The sequence below is a fragment of the Mytilus edulis genome, chromosome 12 (assembly GCF_963676685.1).
Source record: "Mytilus edulis chromosome 12, xbMytEdul2.2, whole genome shotgun sequence".
Classification (NCBI taxonomy): Eukaryota; Metazoa; Mollusca; class Bivalvia; order Mytilida; family Mytilidae; genus Mytilus; species Mytilus edulis.
The window spans coordinates 188,156-194,155 of record NC_092355.1 but is presented as its reverse complement, the minus strand read 5'-3'; the positions used below and the strand labels follow the sequence as shown (position 1 = coordinate 194,155).

Genomic DNA, 6,000 nt, shown 5'->3' with positions numbered 1-6,000 from the left:
AAATAGCCTTATGATCCAAGCCACTAAGGGTGCACATACAAAACATATCCAGTGCACCATTTTACATATTAAAGTACTCTATATAATTGTATGATTGGTCAATTCACTATTAAATGTGCATTAATGTAGTGGTTATTGAGTATAAATTAAAGCATATAACATTAATATGTTGTTGTTGATGTGGTTTTTAAGTTTTTCTTGTTATTTTAAGACCGTTGGTTTTACCATTGAAATCATGTTTTGGACCCTTTATAGATTGCAGTTTTGTGTGAGCAAATGCTCTGTGTTGAAGACATCACTGACCTTTAAATACCTTTACAATTTGTGACTTGGATGAGAGAGTTGTCTCATTGGCACTCACTATCTATTAAAATATAAATTCCAATTGAATCGTGCTATGATACATATATTGTGCCTACATTGGATGTTTTTAAGAAATAACAAAAGTCAAATGCTATAAAACAGGCAGTATGATAAAGTAGAATTTCTTGTGCTCCATGGTGACCAATAGCTGCTTACATCTACATGTATGTCCTTTTAGTCATTGCATTGTAGCAATTGGCAATCATACCACATCTCTTTATTTATTGGCATTTAGTAATATTATTTTATATGCAACATTTAAACATTTTAAGAATTATTATGTAGTGCACTGGACATTAAAAGTAGTACACTCCCCAGTGATCAAGCAGCTTTTGAGCAATCTCTTTGTCGGCTAACAGATTCTCCCTGTTCTCCTTTCCCTCATCTTTTGCTGTTTTATCTTTCAGGGCAAAATACCTTTTGCTGACCTCAATCTGTAGCTTAGAGAAAGATTGATCAAAAGCTGATACGAAGGATTTATGACCAGGGTGTTTTAGCTTCAATTCCCTGTACTTAATGCAGTCATCCACATCTGATGATGGGCCGAGTAGTTGGACAACCAGATCGAATGTTGTCTTCTTTCTACGTGGTGCTGAAGCATAAAAAGGTAAATACTATCACAGTAAAATTATACTGAATTTTAACGTACATCCCTTTTCACAAGTATTATTATTTTTTTTTTTTTTAATTTAGTCAAATTACAAAAATAGCTACATGAAAATGTATGTTTTATTCCTAAAATATTAGATGCTGCATACCTATCATTCTAATAATAATCTTTAATTTAGCACACAACTTAAGCTTGTAACAATATTAATTAACAACATGCATTATATTAATCAGTGATTAATTTTTGTATTTATAGTTGCAAATTTGATAAAAAATAACTCTTCAGAAATGTTATTTATTTCTTATTTTACTCTAATTTACTTATCATTAAAGTTTAGGTAATACTACTAATACTTTACTACTTACCAAATTCTTGGTTGGAAATTTCAGAATCAAATAATTTCCTTTTGCATGATAGTGGTTTCTTAGCTGAAATTAAAGGTTTTGTTTTGAAAAAGGTGTGATTAACAGCAATCTAACATTATAAAGCAAATTATTGGCTTCAATATATGATTAATATCTGATCAGTATTAGAAAATGAAGATTGTGTAACCTACCTGGTAATTTTGGTTTGACCATCGTATTTTCATGAGCATCGGTGCTGTAAGGTTGTTCAACCCATCTCAAAACTGAAATTAAAACATATTTTATATATATCCTGTATATCTGAATGATGTGGTGTTATATAAATAGAAAGAAGTGTTATGATTGCCAATGAGATATCTCTACACTAGAGACCAAATTAACACAGAATAAAACAAGAATGTGTCCCCAGTACACGGATGCCCCACTCGCACTATCATTTTCTATGTTCAGTGGACCGTGAAATTGGGGTCAGAACTCTAATTTGACATTAAAATTAGAAAGATCATATAATAAGGAACATATATACTAAGTTTCAAGTTGATTGGACTTCAACTTCATCAAAAACTACCTCGACCAAAAACTTTAACCTGAAGCCGGACGAACGAACGGACGGACAAACGAACGAACGAACGAACGAACGAACGGAGCCACAGACCAGAAAACATAATGCCCCTCTACTATCGTAGGTGGGGCATAAAAAACTACAGGTTACTATACTTCATTCAACATAAATATAAATGACATTGAGGATGTTGAGATTATTGTGATTGAATGGATTTTTTTAATACTATTTATAGTCTTCTAAATATGTACAAATATATGAATAATTCAAAATTCTGCCATCCAAATCAAAATATTTTAATAACATTATACAGAAATGACATACTACTTCAAACAATGATCAGGTATACATGTATAAGTTGTTCCGTCTATAATCATGATATTAAATGAATTATGTTGTAAGAAAAAATAATTACCTTTAATGTAGGATTTGTACTTTTCTTTGGTTTCAGAGTTCTCTAGTTGGTGTCTTTGATGGTCAACTGCTTAGTACATGTACTTCAGGTGGGTCTGTTTTAAGGAAATGAGACATTTTTTGCATTTTATATATTTACATTTTCACCATGTTATTTATCATGTTTATGCTTTTACTTATACTTGTACTAAGACATTACATAGATGCCAACCATTACGATTTATATGCCCCACCTACGATAGTAGAGGGAAATTATGTTTTCTGGTCTGTCCTTCCGTCTGTCTGTCCCGCTTCAGGTTAAAGTTTTTGGTCAAGATAGTTTTTGATGAAGTTGAAGTCCAATCGACTTCAAACTTAGTATACATGTTCCCTATGATATGATCTTTTTAATTTTAATGCCAAATTAGAGGGTTTACCCCAATTTCACGGTCCACTGAACATAGAAAATGATAGTGCGAGTGGGGCATTCGTGTACTGGGGACACATTGTTGTTCCTTAGTTTTTCCGATTTTGCAATAAAAACTACGCTATTACGGTCAAAGTCGAATAGTTACGGATTCCCAATCATTGCTGTTTAATTTTGTAAAACGTGGATTTTTATCATTACTTTTCCGTCCTGGTCCGGTATTTAGAAAACGCCAATGTAATGCTTCCGGTTTCTCGGGAGTTATCAACCTACTGTTGGGTAACTTACTGACTTCCGAAGAGGCAAACCTGCATTTCATGAAGTAGCTTTCCCCCTTTCTCTACTTTTCCTTGAGAAAACGAAAATGTACGTGTAGAGAACATCTGAACAATTAATGAATGGAATACATACTACAGACATAATGTTAAACGACAAATTTTAGTGCACATCATTTTGCAACCACTTGTCATTAATTTTTATTGGTAAATGCTCGTTTATGAATGATTACTGAAAACTTTTCAAAAATACGGAAAATTTGATTGTTTGTTACTGATTGTGTCAAAAGGGCATCTATGACATTACATAATATTCCAATAACTTAGAATAGATCATATATATTTTATATTAACTGTGGATAGTAAACACTTTTAAGATGTAGAAGAAAAAAATGGAAAAAAATTTAACACAATGAAGGTAGTTCATTTACAACTTTAAAATGAAAACAAAGCTTTTTATTACATTAATTATAAATTATTTGATAATAACAAAAATTCTTAACATTATTTGTTTTCAAAGAAGCATATGGTGTGTTTCATTTTTCTGCAATTTTTAGGTTAAGCTTACCAGAATGATGAGAGGATTTCCCTTTCAGAAGTGTACACCCTTCCTCCATGACATTGCTGACCTCAACATTTGAATCCATACAATCATTTACTGGCAGAAGACTTGAGTCCCTAATTTGATCCTTTGCTCCGTCATTTTCCTTGATAATTTTAGTAGCTGCAAAAAAGGTTAGTGCTTTTCTCAATAATGATCCAAATTTTCTCTTGATTTAATATATAAAAAAAAAGACTGACTTGTAACTAATGCAGGAAATTTAAATATACCCATATTATTGGAGAAAATCACACACCTGTTGATCATTAGTTATTTGATAAACATGTAGCTTGAATGGGTCATCTCCTTTTCATAATAATGATTTTCACATTGGATGACAGGTATTTTTTATATATTTAATCAAATTTAATAATAAACATATTGAAATGCATCTTTGGAACCATAATTTTACCTTCAAAATCTAGTATGTGAGGCTGGTAACTGATGGTGATATCCGACGCATCGTCTTCTGTAAAAGAGAAATTTATAGAATTAAAAAGAATTATGCTCGTTACGGTGCACAAATATATACTTTAAGAAGATTAAAACAAATACTCATTTTATTTAAAGTATTCAAAGTACATATTATGAACATGATGAAAGTACCTTTCAATGTGTTTTCTTCACAACAAGACACATATCTGGAATTTCCATCATCAAACACCTTCAGTTTTTTTAAAGGTAGCAGTAAATACCCACTTTCAAATTTATCCACTACCTTATCCCAAGCATTTTTCAAAATTTTGTCTACTTCTTTCAAGCCAGATGATCTAAAATGGTGAAGTGGAGGCCCCTCAGTTCTTGAGGAGGGATCATTTGGGCCATCAAAAAAGACCAAAGCTCCATTTTCAAAATGCCACCAGACATCTTGACCCTGCAACATGAAATCTGCAATTCTTTCCAGATGGCATTGGACAAAGGAAGGTCGCTTATTGATCAGTTCTGCTGAAAATGTAGATCTTCTTCTTTCTGGTAACAGCCTTGCCTGCCTACTTATTATTGAATCCTGTATTTTAAATGACTCCGGTTTATCAGGTGCATTCTACTGACTATTGAACCTTAGCATAGCATTGTCAGCAATCCATTTGGGTTGTCTATTGGTCGTCATTTCAGAAATTCTTCTTAAGTCGCCGAAACATCTTTCCTCTTGTTCAGTGTGAACAGATCGTAAAGAGAAAATTCTAAATGTGTTGGGAAGATGGACTGTAACACTATGAAAATGACTGCCATAAAACTTTCTAAATGTCATTTTTGAAGGTTTTCCAATGACATTCCTGCATACCATACCAAATATGAGAGCCTGATTATAAAGTCTTAAAATCATCTTAGGTGTTCTTGATTCACTGGGTAGGTAAGAAATATTAACTACTTCAACAAGGGAATTTATAAGCTGCATAATGTTGTCCTCTAATTTTCCATTACCGTGTAAATCTGATGTAAACTGGGCCAATTTAATCAAAAACAGACGAGCATCTGATCCTTTGATCTGGTTTTTGTCACCGATTGTGCTGTTTGAAAAATTTGAAAACAGCTTTTGAACTGATGTATCAGAGATATGACATGGTAACTCTGTAATAACATTTTGGATAACGTTCGTCAAATCATGTAGGGGTTCACAGCCAAGAATTTCGTATTTTCCTATGTTTAAATCTTGTGATGAAAGATGTGGACTGTTTGTCATCAATGCTGGTGGTCTACAAATACCATGCAGTGTCGTCGTCAAAATGGCTTGAAGGTCTGGTTTAAGGGAACAGTCAAAATCTATTTTCCTGCTGTCTAACTCGGTCATTATTTCATCTTTTTTCAGGTTTTGAAAGGGGTTTAGACAGCCTTCTTTCAATTTCCGTAGGGAATTCGATGAAGTGGCCAATCTGCATCTGTCATCCAAATCTTGAGGGGAAACTTGGAAACAATGGAGTAAATTTGTATGTTCTTCAGCATGAACACCACAAAGACATGGGTAATTTCCTCCTCGTTGTTGACCACCTTCAAACTGTCTGGCAGGTCTATCTCCGCTAAAAAGTCGTAAGCAATCCTTTACTTTGTAGTCGTCGTGTTCGATGGGGGTGTCTATATCTTTCAAGTCTTCCAGTCGAGTTTCTACATATGTCATTTGCTCTTCATCTTTACAACCTGCATTTAATATTTGACTGAATTAATTTTACAAGTGGCATCATGCACAGGTCTCCAAGTTTTTTTGTGTTTCTATTTAATTTTATTTTTTTTGGAGGGGGGTGAAGGTTGGAGGGGGCTTTAAGTTTTGCTCATAGAACCATTAGTAACGCAATATTTATAAGCTGAGAAGTGGCCTAGGAAGGAATAAAGTATCCACCAAAATAAGTTGCTCTACAGTAGTTAACTGTTCAATGAATCTGTGAGGTGTTATTTTTAATTTTTATGTTAA

The 6,000-nt window shown here is 33.1% G+C and overlaps 1 long non-coding RNA gene across 1 annotated transcript; it reads right to left on the bottom strand.

The window, feature by feature from the left end:
• Positions 1 to 579: 579 nt before the first annotated feature.
• On the bottom strand, positions 580 to 1,404 carry LOC139499355 (uncharacterized). Its single transcript, XR_011658162.1, has 2 exons — positions 1,339 to 1,404; positions 580 to 955 (listed from the first exon to the last, which is right to left on the bottom strand). It is a non-coding gene; the product is annotated as an uncharacterized lncRNA (long non-coding RNA).
• Between the last annotated feature and the right edge of the window lie 4,596 nt (positions 1,405 to 6,000).